Source organism: Dipodomys ordii, unplaced genomic scaffold (assembly GCF_000151885.1).
Source record: "Dipodomys ordii isolate 6190 unplaced genomic scaffold, Dord_2.0 Scaffold206, whole genome shotgun sequence".
Taxonomy (NCBI): Eukaryota; Metazoa; Chordata; class Mammalia; order Rodentia; family Heteromyidae; genus Dipodomys; species Dipodomys ordii.
The window spans coordinates 2,407,037-2,425,112 of NW_012267422.1; positions in this window are offsets into that span (position 1 = coordinate 2,407,037).

Here is an 18,076-nt window from a genome sequence, read left to right on the forward strand (position 1 = left end):
GATCATGTTGTCTGCAAAGAGGGAGAGTTTTATTTCTTCTTTCCCTATTTGGATCCCCTTTATGTCTGCATCTTGTCTTATTGCTGTAGCTAGGCATTAACTATTTACTTTTCTAAGGATACTCAAAACAGCCAAGTTAACTCATTATTTCATTAAAGAGTTTTTCTTGACCATTTTGACTGAATCCACAGAGTGCTTTATTATCAGACAGAAAAACAAATGAGGGAGTAATGACTTCAATACAGAAGTTTGGGTACGTTTATCATGCAGGTTCTTACTCATCACGCCAGTGTGAAGTTAGCTTAGTGCAACTGCTGGTCTGTTTGGAGAACATGGCAAAAACTGGGATAGTTCCTAGAATTAAAGAGCTCAAGAAATACAAATGCATATTGACAGATGACAGACACTAATGACTTCACTGAGTGCAGTTCAAAGCTAGTGGCTATGAGTAAAAATGCCCTCCTTAAATAATGTGCAAAGGCTTTTGGGGGACTGTCAGGTGTGCAGGAATGGATGAATTCTGATGCTTCACTGATGACAGGTTATTTTTGGTCCCATGCACAGTGCTATTTGGAGGCTGGACTGTTTAAATCATGGTTTAAAATACTGTGTGCCCAAACCTCTACCCACAAAGATATTGGAAGTTACTTATCTACTCAGGTAGTCTTTCTTCACTTCACTTACTCTTTTCTTCCCACCAAGTTTATGTAAACTATTAGTACCAGTACAGTGTGTGGCATGACATTCATGTAGGTTTTACATAATATCTGTTTATGGAACACAAACTGCCTTGTCTTTTTCAATAACTATCTTGACATGTCTTCACATAAATAGAAAGATTACCCCACTTCCTTTCAATGAACTTGTGACTCTTGGTCCATATGTTTAGCTGTGTTTAATGATAATAATCTCACCTAAAGTCTAGAAAGTACTAAATGGTTGGTAAGCCATTTACATAAAAAGAATTGTGTTCTCATCATTTTATACATTTTTATTGTAAAAATACTGTACAGAGGTGTTACAGTTACATGAGCAAGGTAATGAGTACCTTTTCTATCAAGCATTGTTGCCTCCTCCTTTGTTTTTCCCTAACATACCTTCCCTCCCACCTCCATAACTACACTCCCCACCAACCCCGGCCTAAATTGTAAAGTGTGTTTTTCAACATAGTGTCTTGTGTATCTCATTGTTACAATGGGTCAACCTATAATCTATTTAAGCATTTTGTTTTTTCCCCTCCCCTCCCCAAATTAGAAAAGTGTATATACAAGATGCAGGGCACCGACATCAAATACGTTGAAAACAGGGGTAATGCAATGGAGGAAGAACATAGAAAGAAACAAAAATCACACGGTACATTATAAACACATTAGAAAAAATAACAAGGAAGAAAAAAGCCACTTAGAATTGAAAACCCAGAAATGAACCCACAGACCTACAAGCACCTAATCTTCAATAAGGGAGCTATAAAAATAGAATGGAAGAAACACAGCCTCTTCAGTAAATGGTGCTGGAAAAAATGGTTAATCACCTGTAGAAAATTAAAGCTAGGTCCTTATATATCACCATGCACTAGAATCAACTCCAAATGGATCAAAGACCTCCAAGTCAAAGCAGACACTCTGAAAACATTACAGGAAGGAATAGGAGAAACCCTAGGTCTCCTTGGCACAGGCCGAAATTTTCTGAATAGAGACCCAGAAACACAACAAATCAAAGAATGGTTGGACAAATGGGATTGCATAAAGCTGCTGAGCTTCTGCATGGCAAAGGACATAGCTAGCAAGATCAATAGAAAGCCCACGGATTGGGAGAAGATCTTCACTAGCTGTACAATGGACAAGGGTCTCATATCTAAAATATACTTGGAACTCAAAAAATTAAATCCCCCAACAACAAATGCTCAAAGAAACAACTGCCCAATAAATAAGTGGGCTAAAGACTTAAAGAGAAACTTCTCTGAAGAGGAAATAAGAATGGGCAATAGAGACATGAAAAAATGCTCAACCTCTCTAGCCATAAAATAAATGTAAATCAAAACAATATTGAGATTCCACCTCACTCCAGTTAGAATGGCTATAATCAATAACTCTAATAACAGATGCTGGAGGGGATATGGCCAGAAGGGAACCCTATTGCATTGTTGGTGGGAGCATAAACTTTGGAAAGCAGTATGGAGGTTCCTCATAAGACTCCACATAGAACTTGCCTGTGATCCAGCAATCCTACTTTTGGGCATTTACTGAAATGATCACAAACAAGACCATACTAAAGCTATCAGCACAACTATTTTATTGCAACATTATTTACCATAGCAAAGCTATGGAACCATCCCAGATGCCCCTCAGTACATGAATGGATCAAGAAAATGTGGTATATATACACAATGGAATTCTATACCTCCATCAGAAAGATTGACATTGCCCCATTTGTTAGGAAATGGAAAGACTTGGAAAAATTATATTGAATGAAGTAAGGCAGGCCAAAAGAAACATGGGTCCCATGGTTTCCCTTATTTACAGTAACTAGTATATGTCGGAGGCAGACAGAAAAAGTCAAAAGCTATGTAAATATGACCAGATAAGATGATGTTAAGCAGAATGTTCTCATCATTTTTCAACAGTTCCCTATGATAAGCATGATCCATGCCACAAGAAGCACTGAGTTTTCTAAAAGTACAGTTTTATGGCTGTCCTATGTTTCCCATGATGTTGATCCTGAGACATTTCTACAGTTCATGGAAATCATGTTGCTGATTGCTGATAGTCTTATACAGAAGAGCAGGACAAGAACAGACTTAATATGACCTCTAAATAGGTGATGGAACACCTATTTTAACCTTTGTTTGTCCAGACTTGAAGAAGTGTATGCTAAATCAAAGGTAATCTTGGCTATCATTTCTTTTCTGTTCCATTGTGCAATCCTGGAAAGACTCACATAGGGGTCCAAAACCTGCTGGCACTAGGCACCTGTTTTCAAAGGGAAAACAAATGCTTCCCTCTGGTTTCCCTGCAGCTGTCATTGCTAGGATAGTGTTATTCTACCTCCTTGATTATAGGCTTTAAAATTTCCAGATTAATCCAGGCACCAGTAATCCTCGCTACTCAGAAGTTTGACATCTGAGGGTGATCGCTCAAAGCCACCCTGGGAAGGAAAGTCCCTAGGACTCTTTATCTCCAATAAACTATTCAAAAGAGCCAGAAATGGTGCTGTGGCTTAGGTAGTAAAGTGCTACCTTTGAGCAAAAGAAGCTCATGGACAGCACTCAGGTTCAGAATTCAAGCACCAACACTGGCCAAAAAAAAAATCTAGTTTACTACGTTGAGATATTTTGCAGGTCCAATAAGGCCACAAGCTTCTAGTTCTTTAAAGCATGATTAAAATATTAAGGCCACCAAATATCATTGTTCATGGGACCACTTATAATCGGTCCTAAGCGAAGCATTATGATTTATCCAGTTTTGCATTTGACCTGATGAAAATGACAATAGGTCTGTATGAATTGAGGAAACAGAATATGAATAATGAACTATTTTTAACCTTCTATTATTTTCCAGTCTCCATAATTAAAACCAATCTAACAAAATGTTGTCTAGTAGTTCTCTTTAAGTGGCTTTTCTTAGTTAATAGCTAATAATGATTTGTAATTAGCAAATAATTTGAATGTAAATAGATTCTTCTACACAGTCTACCAATGCTTGAAAACAATTTGTTCTCTTAAATAGCCTAGACAATACCCATGCTGTCTTAATGATACTGTTAATTTGTCTGGCCAAAAAAGAAAAGAAAATCTATAGAAGTAAAAAAGGGAACTTTAAATCTACCTGATTTCCTTACCTGAATCATAGCACAGTTTGAACTAATAAACTCCAAGCGTAACTCCAGCATTGCTTAGTAATCAATATTGGAGGAAAGGGTATCTTGGAAGAGAACTCAAACTAAGCCTCAATAGGTGACAGGGTATCTCAGAGAAAACCTCAAGCTTAGTCAATTAGTCAGCTTCCCTGATTGTTTCTTCTGGCAGTGAACTGAAATTGAAAGGTGAAACATCCTGGGAAAAGGAAATGTATTAGGAAATTATGAGTCGGGATTAGAAAAATAAATAGTCTTGATTTGAGATGGTGCAATAATGAAGTTAGCAGGTGACAATACATGATGCAGGAGCTGGGGCCATGCTAAGGAGATTTCAAAAAAGTGAATGGGTTTGGTGAGTCATCGTGTGCAGAATCTGGGGAAGATGAAGAAGTGGAAGAAGAAGACTCCACAATGTGGACCACAGTTCATCATTTGTCAGGTCCTTGCCAGTCATCATAGGGAAGGTCCAAGAAGGTTAAATAGAAAAAAAAAAAAAAAGAAATCAACCTTGATTTGAAACAGTCTTAAGAAAGAAAAGCTCAACACAATTCCTAGCCCTGAAGGGTTCACTTTGTCATTTTCATAGACAAACCCTGGTCACTGATACACTAATCTAGCAATCTGAGTAAATAAATAAAATAATAATAATAAAGATTTAATTTTTGATATTCGTCTCTCAAATACTAGAAATGCACTCAAAGATAAATTGAACTCCTCTGAAGCTAAGTAGACTTTTCATGTGTTTCATTCTAAGGAAACTGTGGATCATCTAAAGGGGTTCATGGGCAGAGTCAGCAAGCTCCTTTGGCCTGTCCAACCTGCCATGTCTACATATGACTTTACATCCGTCTATCACAGAAATGCATTTCTGTTCCCGCCACCCTTTCCTTAGAGGATTTCCAACCTGCATTTTAAGCTCCGTTAAGTATACCATTAAGAGTTTGTCTGTGCAATTTCCTTACCACCTTGACATAATTGAAAGCCCTTTTGTCACCTTTTCCCCGGCATTTACTGTACCTCCATTTAACATTAATCCCATGACTGAGTATATTTAGTTATACATTTATGTGATTTCCATGTTAAGTGGTTGTTCCTCCTAACCCCTTCTTAAATTATCAGTAGATCCTGCCTTGCCATACCATCTGTGACAATTGCTATAATTGAGCCTTTGTGTTGGGCCAATATGTTTTCCTGAACAAATAACCACATTCAAATATATTCTTACTTTCCTTCCTTAGTACAACATACCATGCATAGGCTTCTGTCCTGTCTTCTCATATTCCCAGAAGATCTTTCTATGTCTGAACAATTATACTTTTTTTGGTGATTTTTTTTTGGGGGGGCGGGGTGGTTGAACACAGGACCTGGGTACTCTCCAGGATCTTCTAAGTGGTAGAAGATGCTCTATCACTGAGCCCCAGCTCCACTTCCAGCTTTCTGTATTTCTTTTCTTTTTATGTTGTAGTTAATTTGAGATAAGAATTTCATGGGCTTTCCTGCACGGCTGGTTTTCAACCAAGATCCACAGATCTCAGCCTCGTGAGTAGCTAGGATTACAAGCATGAACCACCAACACGGGGCATAACTGTCCTTTTTTAATATGAAATATACTATAATTAATATCTACTCTGGATGGCAGTTAAGTAGTTTCCAGTCTTTAGAGACAATGCTACAGACATGGCTCTGTACAGGAAATTTCATGTGTGTGCAATATCTTAATATCGAGAGAAAATACCAAACTCTCATAATTTTTGCATTTCCATTTCTTAGTATTTTGTGATTTTTCTTATATATGATTGGGCAGACTATTTCCCCGCATTCATTTTCAGATATTATTGATTTGTAAATTCAAGATCAAGTAAAGAAGTTTGCATTTTTGCCTACACCCCTTGGAAATTTAGTTTTCTATAGCTAATTGCTACATTAGGTCAAAAGGCTCTTTCACATCTATTGACATTCATTTTTTTAAATTTATATTTAACAAGGTAGATTTCACAAGTTAAGTGGATGCCAATTAACCTAAAATCTGATCTGACTCTTAAATGTAAGTCATTCCTATCAAATTAGTGTTCTGTACAGCTTTAGTAGATGCCTGTCAACACAATGAGAGCTAAGCATCAATTTTAAGCAATTTCTACTTTTAAGTTAATAATATTAGTTTGATTGTGATTATATATACTGAATTCATATAATTTTGTTCCAATTACTAAGGAGTTAGATGAATTTTGTGTATTATTACATTTTAATCATCTTTATAATTAACATTTAATTTATATTCCTTTTCTTTCCATTTTCATTTACAAAATATATATCTTTAGGTTTGTCACACAGGATTGGAGCATAATTTTCCTGCCAATTAAGTGACATTTTATTTTTCTAAGTGAATTGACTACTGGGGAAATGGGCCTTGGATATTATAAAAGACTTTCTTGTTAATAGAAAGAGCTTCCTCTACACACAGGTACTTCTGCTTTACTCTTTCTATTTTCCATCATGTCCCATAATTCTTCTCAGACAAGGATTGTAGTTCAAAACTTTAGTTTTAAAGATATCAAGGATGCTAACAACAGAGGATTTCATTCTGGCATCTTTGATGCAAATGCTATCTACTAGGACATCATGTAGATAAAATTATGTCCATGTCCACTAGGACAACAATGTAGATAAAATTATATGCAAGTCAATTGAAAAAGATGCTATTTTTTGAGTATATGCACAAAAATTAAAAGCTAACATACAAGCCAGGCACTGGTGTCTCACGCTTATAATCCTAGCTACTTAAGAGGATGAGATCTGAGGATCACGGTTTAAAGCCAGCCCAGGCAGGGAAGTCTGTGAGACACTTATCTCCAATAAACCACTAGAAAACCCAAAGTGAAGCTGTGGCTCAAGCAGTAGAGTGCTTGTCTTTAGCTGAAGAGCTGAGGGATAGCACCCAGGCCTTCAAGCCCCATAACTGACCAAAAAAAAAAAAAGCTAACATACAGGAATGAAAATCTGTACTAATATATTAATATTGATGGAAAAGATGCTCTTTGACTCTGACAATCATGCTTCTCATTTTTTTCTTGCTTGTACTCATTTCTCTTTTTAATTAATTTGGAATGATTTTCTTTGAATAATAATCCAATAGTCACTCATTATTTTAAATTCTATTATCTAATGTGTATATTCAATCTTTTTTGACTTCCATTAACAAGGAGGAAAATTATGTGACTAGAGTTTAGTAGCAGAGGGTTAGTTTTACAAGAAATTAGAAACAGAGTAATAACCAGTATATTTATATTCTGCACATGATATATTGGCACCAACTACTGATGTCATATTCAGTCATATTCATATTCATGAACAAACATGCACTGGATGAAATATATAGCATGTAGAGGAGAACTTTCCCATAGAATAACTTGGACATATCCACATTCTCTTCTATCAACTCATTCTCCTCTGAGATTATTCCCATTTATCCATTTTGGGGAGATAGATAAACAAAGAGGTTAACAAATTAGCTAATCTCATTCAAGTAGTAAGAGATATAGAAATGATATTAGCCAGGTTTATGTATATTTATATGCATGTGATATTTGTCCAATACTTTAAAGGTGTATGGATACTTTTGTAGTTTTTATCCTCCATAGCCAATAGTTCAGTTTGTACAATAAAAAAAGAAATGAAGCTTTATGCAAAACCTTCTAATAATTATACATCTAAGATTCCCTAATATTGGTGATACTTCTCAGTCATTGGATGCTGAAATTCACTGTTTAGGTAAGCTTTTACCCATACTGATTATTGTTTGCCAACAACAGAGAATAATATGAGTAATGGTACCGACATGGACCTTTAACTCCCTGCCTTGGTATAGCTCATTTTAACAGGTGTTAAATTTTCTTTTCCAGACAGAAAAAGAAAAAATTGCCTTAGAACATTTTCTGATCATTGAATAGTAATTAAGACAGGATTTTGTTTTGATAAATATTTTTCTTTAGAAGTAATGGCAAGAGAATACCTAAGAGAAGGTTAGAGAAATTCAAATAAATGTAAATGTATTTAAATATATATCATATGACTCATATTATTAAAATAAGGATACACTTTTGTGTTTATTCTGAAAATATGCATAAATCAATAAACCTAGAGTTTAGGTAAAAGTACCTATAGTGCATCATTTAAAGTAGGCTAAATGTTACAGAACAATAGAAACTATGCTTTTCATTTAAGTTGATAACAAATCTGGGCTTTAACAAGCCTTTTTTTTCTAAAAGTTTTGGGGCAAAATTTCTCACAGCAAAAATTGTGACCATCTGGAATTTCTTGTCCAAGTCCAAGGAGGGAACAAACTATTTTATTCAAATGAATTGCCTGACCCACTTGGGTTAAATGTGTTTGCTTTAATAACAAGAAATTAGAACAAAGTAAAAATATATTTATATATATTTAGTAGTAAATATATTTAGTAGTAAATATATGTAAATATATTTTAGAACACATTCTGAAATGGATGGATTAAAAGTATAAGACAAGAGCTAAACAGGTAAACATTTCAAAGATGATGCAGTATAAAGACATTGCTCACGGTAGATAAGAGAGAGGTCTAAGGAAACAAAGACTCTAAGCTGACTCAAGCATATGGGAAGGCATATACAGAAGAAGTTCACATGTGATAATTCAGTGGAAAATGGACGGTGGAATGCCATACAAGCAAAAAATGCATATTTGCAAAACATATTTGAAAGCCATTATTCATGAAAACCTCAGTGAGATGCCATTACAAATGTAGGCAGAGGCTAAAATGAAGAAAAATAGATAATGGCAGTTACTGCTGAGGCTGTAGATTTTATATATATATATATATATATATATATATATATATATATATATATATATCTTGGTTTGCCAAGAGTTAGGGGTTTTTCAAGATACAGCACTTCCAAGCTGAATTAAGGATAGTAAATCACCTGACACACACTCTTTCTTTGGTCCCTGACATTGTACATTGTACAATGTACATTGCACATTTGAGAAGAAATAATTAAGCATGTTGAAATCTCAAAGAATATACAAACACAAAATAAGTTGTTGTGTATTAATTCATTTATGCCACCTTAAAAAGATCTTGAGAAGTAGTTTATTTCCTTGAACATTATCAGTACACTATCTCAACATGAAAACTGGCCAAAAGGAATTGATAGCCGCAAAGTCCTAGATCATTCTATGATGAATAAAAATTTGATGGATTTAAAGAGATGTTAAATTTCATTTTCTGAAAGCATAGTTTTGATCTCTGTAGAGTTTGGCTTTGTATTTGATATTTAGTGGTAAAACTGCCCATTTCCAAAGCTCTCTTCTTGTTAGGTGTAAAATTAAGTCTGTACTGGTTATGTTCCAATTGGAGAAAAACATTCTTAACTGTCAGACTAGTCGTTGAAAAAATTTTAAAATAATAATCTGTAAGATTCACTTACAAAAATATTCAATTTTTAAAGGCTGGCTTTTGAAAACATGCATGCTACAGTAGTTTAGCTCAACATTTTGAAAAGTATCTATTGAAATACACCTTATGGCTTTCATTCTACTAAGCACTGAGAGAGATTAGAAAGAATAATGATGTACCCAATCTTTGATAAAATTGAAGTCTTTTTTAATGTAATTTGAGGAGTGCCTTTGATGTTTCTACAAGTAGCTTTAGAAAAATACTGGCAGATGTTGAGATGAGGACACAGAACTCAAGAGTTCCTACAAGAGGTTACACTTCAGTTGATTTGTCAGGAATTGTAAGGGATTACCAATTAAGAAAAAGAAAGCAATATTTCAAAGGAGTAGCAGAACATGAGGAACATTTTAACTGACAAAGAGTGGAATGTAAGAGAGAAGGAAAATAGAAGTTGTTATCATTGGAATATAAAATGTTGAATGATATTGTCCATTAGAGAGGATGATGTTGGAACAAAACATTTTTAGGCAAATGATTTTACAACTTCCCATCTGTTGTATGTTGTTACCACAATCAAACCAAAAGGAACCCATAGAAATAAAAATAGGATCTAGGCTCCTATGTAGAATTCATAATTCACCATATTGAAGAAGAAGAACTTTTTTCCCTGCTTTTTCACTGATACCCATGCAAAGATTTGTCCAAAAGCCTGTACAGGAAAGTATGAACAGAAACATGACAAAGAAAAAGCTGCTGATAAAAATGAGAAGATATTCAAACCCATTATTCTCATCAAATCCACAGTAGGATACAATTACAAATTTAGATAAAAGGCTAAAATTAAAAAAAGAGAAAGTACTGTTGAGATGTTGATGAACAGATTCATAACCAGGAAAAAAAACAGCAAAAAAAAAAACAACAATCAAGTTTGACAAGGGTTAGGAGTTTCTAAAAACAGAGGACTTCAGAGCTGAAGTTAAGAAAACTGAGACTAAAACTAGGATAACCAGCTTGATCTAAACATATTCTGTTACATAACTATTCCATTTGTGGGATATAGCCAGTAGAAATGTGTGGATATTCTCTTAAAAAAGTATAATAATGCAGGTAATACAAAATTCACAACAGTCTCAAGCCAAAACAATACATATGTTCATCAGTAATAGAATTATTTAATCAATTCTAATAATATCTATAGTGGAATACTATAAAGCAATGAAAAACTAAATAAAAACAAGAGAAATGAATTAATATCATTTGATTCTATTTATATACATATCATAAATAGGGAAAAGTAATATGCAGTATTGGAAACCAAGATAGTGAGTAAAATTAGGAACTAGCAGGGTGTGAGGAAATGGATGATAAATAATTATCTATTTTTTATGTGGGAATTAGTTCATAACTGCATTTACTTTACAATTTATTCAGCTGAACACTAATAATTTGTTCAGTTTAGTACATTTATTCTTCAAATGTACTACAAGGAGACCAGGCACAGTGCCTTACATCTGTAATCCCAGCTGCTTAAGAAGTAGAGATAGGGAAAAATCAGTTCCCAGCCAGGAGTGACAAAATGTTAGATTGACTCTATTGGAAATGGTGGGATGTTGTCTTTAATTCCAGCTAAAAAAAAAAAAAGGCCTACTTGAGAAGATAACAGTGTGAGAGTAGTATTGTACAGAAACACTGAACCTATATGGCCTAGTGATTAATTTTACAGGCGCCAGAGTGAGATTTAATGAGCTCTTTTTCCAACCATGTAAAATATTAGCTCTATGAGGTTTATCAAGTTATTTTAGCTCTGTGCCTCAGACTTCTCAAGGGTAAATTGAGAAGAAAAAATACCAACAATCATGGAAATATTGTGAGAATTATATGAGTTTCTATATTTGAAAAATGTTGAGTAATATGGAGGAAGATGGTAGAGGAGAAGCTGGGGGCTAAACAAGGTCTCAAGCAGAAACCAGTTTTTGTGTTCCAATGGAAAGTCCAAGGCTAGAGAGTCACACCAAATGTGCCAGAGAATTTGTACAGAGAATGTGTACAGAGAATTTGGCCAGAGAGGAAAAATTCAGGCATCTTGGTTAAGGAGATAGATTCAAGTACTCACTGGTATCTGCAGTGGTGGGCTGCTACGCCGGCTGCCATAACAACAGAGAGAGCCCAGGACAAAGAAGCCAGAGGCGCTATGTGAGTGGATTCTACTCAGTGCCGGCAAGAACTGACAGGGAGCAGAAATCTTCATCCTACTGACCACAAAAAGTTACAGACCTTGGATGTCCTGGAAAGGGAAAGTAGTAAGTACCCTACAAGCCATCCTCATTCCTTCTCACAGGGCAGTGGTGGAAAGGTAGCCCCTTCCCCACCACCAGAGAAGAACTCCATCTTTGATACTGACAAAGACTGGGCTAGAGCAGCTAGCATATAACTCAAGCCTTAGAAGAAGACAATAGGAGCCATTCAACAGGTCAAAGGTACCTGACCTGTAAGGCTCAGCTCCACCTCAGGGAAAGTTGCCCTTCCCAGACAGAGGAAGACTTTCTTCACTGGGTAAACAGAGCCAGAGACTGCCCACCCCACTGTAGTACAGGAGCTGAAGGAGGGTAAAAGAAAAACTGGAAATTCAGTAAACATAAATCCTGAGAATGGCTCCAGGCTGGGCTCTGTGAATGTCTCAGGAGCTAGCGCCTCAGGGAAAAGCTACTGATTGCTGAAAGGCCTCAACCCTACCCACAACTTAGCCCCAGCCCAGCAACTCCAAGCTAGAGAAAACAGCCATCTTCCTCTTTCATGATACTCAAAGCAGATTACCCTCCCACTAAACTAGCCTGGGAGGAGGAGAAGCAGAGCTTCTTTCTCCTTGCTCAAACAAACTGATTTAAGAAACCAATCAAACTACAGGAAAACCAAACACCACAAGCAAACCAGATACTCTCAAAGATACTGACAGAAGAGAGACACAAGATTCCCCTTTGGGGGAAAAAAATAACACAATTGAATAACTCTTTTTTCTACCTAATTTCTACCTAATTTTTAAAAAGAAAAAAAATTGTTTTCTATTTTTCATCATTTTTATTTTAGGTTTTTTTTTTCTTTTTGCTCTTTTCTCTTTTGGTCCTTTTTGGGGGGTTTTGCTTTTCTTAACTGCTTCTCTGTTCATCCCCAGATATATACCTGTCTTTGATGATTAGACCTTATCCTTCATTGTGTGCATACTTTATTCAGATATCAATTACTCAATTCACAGTCTTAACTACTTTAATTGTAATATTATCTCTTTATACTTACATAATTTTATAAGTGTTTCATTTTTACATTTTTATTTTTCCTTTTTCTGTATCTCTCTTCTCTTTCTATCCTTTCCCTCTTTCAGCATTTAGGTCTTGGTTATATTCCCTCTCTCCCTTTCCCTCCCCACATTCCTTTGATCTTATTTTCTCCTCACAATTCTTCCTAAACCTATTAATTTCTGGTCTGCTGACTCCTTTTTTGATTTTTTTTAATCCATTGAACCCTAGTTGTTTATTGTTGAACTAGATTGTATGTGTTGAACTGGATAGTCTCCGTATTCATTTTGACTGCATCAAACAATCTGTGCAACTACAGGGTTCTGGCTGATGCTTGCCTTAAAATAGTGTTCTAGTGCAGAATTTGCTTTCCTTTCATACCCAAATGGGCAGAACAATCCAGAGAAACACAAGAAAAAATGTCAAGTCCAAGTATCTCAATTCCCATTCATGATAATTAGGCAAAAGAGCAGCTAATGAATAATCCAGAGGAGAGTTCCCAAAATGCTCTACAAACATTATTGGTAAACATACTGAATGAAAAGATTGAAGGCCTGCAAAGGACTCTGTGTGAGTGTGATGAGGCTAACCAAAGATTAATACAGGAATTTCATAAGTGTGAGGAGGATAATCAAAGATTAATTGAGGAACTGCGTGATCAGGATGAGAATAAACAAAAATTAATAGAGGCATTCATGGATTCCACAAACAGAAAACTGGAGGAATCCATGGAGGCCACAAAGGGAATCTGAATAATGCCCAACAGAAGGAAAGGGAGTCCAGTGAAACAATAACCAGTCAACTAAGGGATTTGAGAATTAACACTGTAAACCAAATTAAGGAGGTAAAAAAGTCCTTACAAGATCTAAAACAAAGCTCCAACAAAGAATATGAAGCCAGCAAATCTGACCAATTAGAAGGAAAGGAAATAAAAACAAAGTATAAAGTCTTCACAGTAGGTTAGACCATGGAGAGGATTGAATCTCTGTAATTGAAAACAGCCTAGACATTATAGAGAAAGAACACACAAGTTTATGAGACAATCCAAGAATTATGATAGATCCATTCACATTTAGAAGACACCATCAGAAGGCCTAATTTAAGATTAATGGGTGTAGAGGAGAGCCTAGAGACAGAAGTGAAAGGTCTAAGAAATTTATTTTATAGAATCCTAGCAGAGAAGTTCCCAAACATGCAAAAAGATGGGCCCATTCAGATACAAGAATCTTTTAGAACGCAAAATAGACCAGACCAGAAGAGGACATCCCACTGTCACATTGTAATTGGCACAGTATCAATTGAGACCAAGGAAAGGATCCTTAAAGCTGTCAGGGAGAAAAGATCTATCACCTATAAAGGGAAACAATCAGAATAATTTCAGATTTCTCAGCAGAGACAAAGAAAGAGAGAATGATGTATGCCATGCCCTAAAGACAACTATGAACCACTGCACCTAGCTAAACTCTCCTTCAAAACAGGTCAAATAAAAACCTTCCACAGCAAAGAAAAACTGAAACAATATACCTCCACCAAACCAGCCATACAAAGATACTTAAAGATGTCCTACACATAGAAAACCAAAAAGAGTACCAAAAAAAAAGGCCAAGAAACAGCCCGCAAACAGAGAATCCAAGAATCATAGGAAGAACCCAGTTGGCACATCCCTCAAGAATATGGATAGCATGGCCGGAACTACCAAACACCTCTCAGTCCTAACTCTCAATATTAATGAACTAACTCTCAATTAAGCAATGTAGACTGTCTTGCGGGATCAAAAAGCAAGATCCTTCTATCTGCTGCCTTCAAGAGACACACCTTTCCCACAAAAACAAACATATTCTAAAAATGAAAGGCTGGAATAAAATCTACCAACCAAACAGGCCCCATAAACAGGCAGGAGGTGCAATCCTAATATCAGATAAAATAGACTTCAAATTAAAATTAGTGAGAAGAGATAAAGAAAGTCATTACCTATTAATTAAGGGATCTCTCCTTCTGGAAGATATTACAATTCTAAATATCTATTCAACAAATAAGAGAGCACCCAAATTTATCCAAGAAACACTATTTTGCCTCAAATCTCACATAGATCCAAGACATTAATTGTTGGGGACTTAAACACACAACTATCCCCACTAGATAGATCAACTCAGTAAAAATTCAAAAGAGAAAGCTTGGCTCAAAACAACTGCATAGATCAACCACACTTAACAGACATCTACCAAATATTTCACTGAGCAGCATCAGAATACAAGTTCTTCTCAGGAGTACATGGAATGTTCTTCAAAATAGACCCTATTTTAGGTCACAAAGCAACTTTGTCCAAATTCAGAAACATTGAAATTATGCCCTGCATCCTCTCAGACCACAAGTGAATAAAATTAGAATTCAACATCAAAAGCCACCAAAGAAAATCCTGTGACACATGGAGGCTGAACAACACACTGCTGAACAACCAGTGGGTCATGGAAGAGATTAGAAAGGAAATTCAAATTCTTATGATATTTAACAAAAATGAACACACAATTACCAGATCTTCTGGACCACAACAAATGCAGTACTCAGAGGCAAGTTTATAGCTCTGAGTTCCTATATCAACAAATTGGAGAGATGTTAAACCAACAATTTAATGAGGCTCCTTGAAAAGGAGCAACATGCTAAACTCCAATCCAATAGACAGAATGAAATAATTAAAATTATATCAAAATTGAATGAATTAGAGTACAAAAACACCATATAATTGACAAAGCAAATAGTTGGTTCTTCGAAAAAATTAACAAAATTGACAGACCTTCAGCAAATCTAACAGAAAAAGAAGAGAACATACCCAAATAAACAAACTCAGGGATGAGAATGGAAACATCACCACAGAAACAACCAAGATTCAGAACATTATAAGGGAATACTTCTCAAATGTTTATGCTAATAAGTTTGAGAATCTGGATGAAATGGATGAATTTCTAGCAAATATTGACATAGCCAAACTAAACCAAGATGATTTGAACAAACTTAAAGGACCCATATCAAGCATCAAAATAAAATTATAATAAGAGACTTCCCACCCAAGAAAAGCCCAGGACTGGATGGATTTACAGCTGAATTCTACTACAAGGCCGTCAAAGCACAACTTACACTAATACTCTTCCAACTCTTCAATGAAATTTAGAGAGAAAGTTCACTACCAAACTCTTTCTATGAATCCATCATATCCCTATCCCAGAACCAGGCAGGGACCATCAAAAAAGAGAACTATAGACCAATTTTTTGATGAACCTGGATGCAAAACTTCCCCCCAAAATTCTTGCCAATCAATTTCAACAAGTCATAAAAAAAATCATGAAACAGGATTCATTCCAGGGATGCACAGCTGGTTCAATATATGCAAATCAATTAATATAATTCATTACATCAACAAGAGCAAGGATAAAAACCACATGATTATCTCAATAGATGCAGAAAAAGCATTTGACAAGATCCAACATCCCTCTATTCCTGGGAAAACTAGGAATCCATTGAACATTCCTCAATATAATAAAGGCTGTATATAACAAACCTACAGCCAGCATTATACTTAATGGCAAAAAAAACTAAAGCTATTTCCTCTCAATTCAGGAATGAGACAAGGATGTCCACTTTCTCTACTTGTCTTCAATTTAGTATTAGAATGCCTGGCTACAGCAATAAGACAAGATGCAAACATAAAGGGGATCTAAATAGGGAAAGATAAAATAAAACTCTCCCTCTTCACAGATGACATCATCTTGTATTTAAAGAACCTCATTGACGCCACTCCCAAGTTACTCAAGCTGATTTGAAACTTTGGCAAAGTAGCAGGGTATAAAATTAACCCTGAAAAATCACTGGCTTTTTTGTATAACAATAATGAGAAGAGTGCTGATGAAATCAAGAAAACAACTCCTTTTGTAATAGCCCCACAAAATATAAAATACCTAGGAGTTAACTAAAGAAGTAGAAAAACCTCTATGATGAAAACTTTAAAAACCTGAAAAAGGAAATTAAAGCAGAACTAAGGAAAAACCTCCCTACTCCTGGATTGGGAGGATTAACTTTGTGAAAATGGCAATACTTCCAAAGGCTATCTACAAATTCAATGTGATAACAATCAATTTCCCAACTTCATTCTTCAAAGAAGTAGAAGATTCAACTCAAAAATTGATATGGAACAATAAAGACCCTGAATAACAAAAACAAGACTTAGCAGAAAGAACAGTGCTGGATGAATATCAATACCAAATTTCAAACTCTACTACAAAGCCATAGTAATCAAAACAGCTTGGTACTGGCACAAGAAGAGACTTCAGGACTAATGGAATAGCACTGAAAGCCCAGAAATGAACCCACAGACCAATAGCCACCTAATCTTTGATAAGGGAGCTAAAAAAATAGAATGGAAGAAATACAGCCTCTTCAGTAAATGGTGCTGGCAAAATTAGTTAAACACCTATAGAAAATTAAATTTAGATACTTACGTATCACCCTGCACAAGAATCAACTCCACATGGATCAAAGACCTCCAAGTCAAAGCAGGCACCCTGAAAACATTACAGGAAGGAATAGGAGAAACTGTAGGGCTCCTTGGCACAGGCTGAAATTTTCTTAATAAATACCCAGAAACACAACAAATCAAATGGGATTGCATGAAACTGCAGAGCATCTGCATGGCAAAGGACGTAGCTAGCAAGATCAATAGAAAGCCCACAGATTGGGATATCTTCACTAGATATACAACGACAAGGCTCTCATATCTAAAATGTACTTAGAACTCAACAAATGAAATCCTTTGGCTTGGAAGGTGGCTCAGTGGTGGAGTGCATGCATATGAGGCCCTGGGTTTGATTCCTCAGTACCACATGAGCAGAAAAAGCCTAAAGTGACACTGTGGCTCAAGTGGTAGAGCTCTATCCTTCAGCTGAAGGGCTGAGGGACAGCGCCCAGACTTTGAGATCAGGCCCCATGACCAAAAAAAAAATCCTCCAAAAACAAATTCTCAAAGAAACAACTGCCCAATTAATAACAAATTTAAAGAGATGTCTCTGAAGAGGAAATAAGAATGGTCAATAGACACATGAAAAATGCTCAATTTCTCTAGCTATAAAACATTGAGATTCCACCTCACCCCACTTAGAATGGCTATAATCAAGAAATCTAATAACAACAGATGCTGGAAGGGATGTGGTCTAAAGGGAACCCTACTGCATTGTTGGTGGGAGTGTAAACTTGTTCAACCACTTTGGAAAGCAGTATGGAGGTTCCTCAAAAAACTACACATAGAGCTTGCCTATGACCCAGCAATCCCTCTTTTGGTCAATTACCCAAACGATCACAAACAAAGCCATATCAAAGTGACTAGTACCACTATGTTTATTGCAGCATTATTCATCATAGCTAAGATATGGAACCAACACAGATGCCCCTTAGTAAATGAATGAATCAAGAAAATGGGATACACACACACACACACACACACACACACACA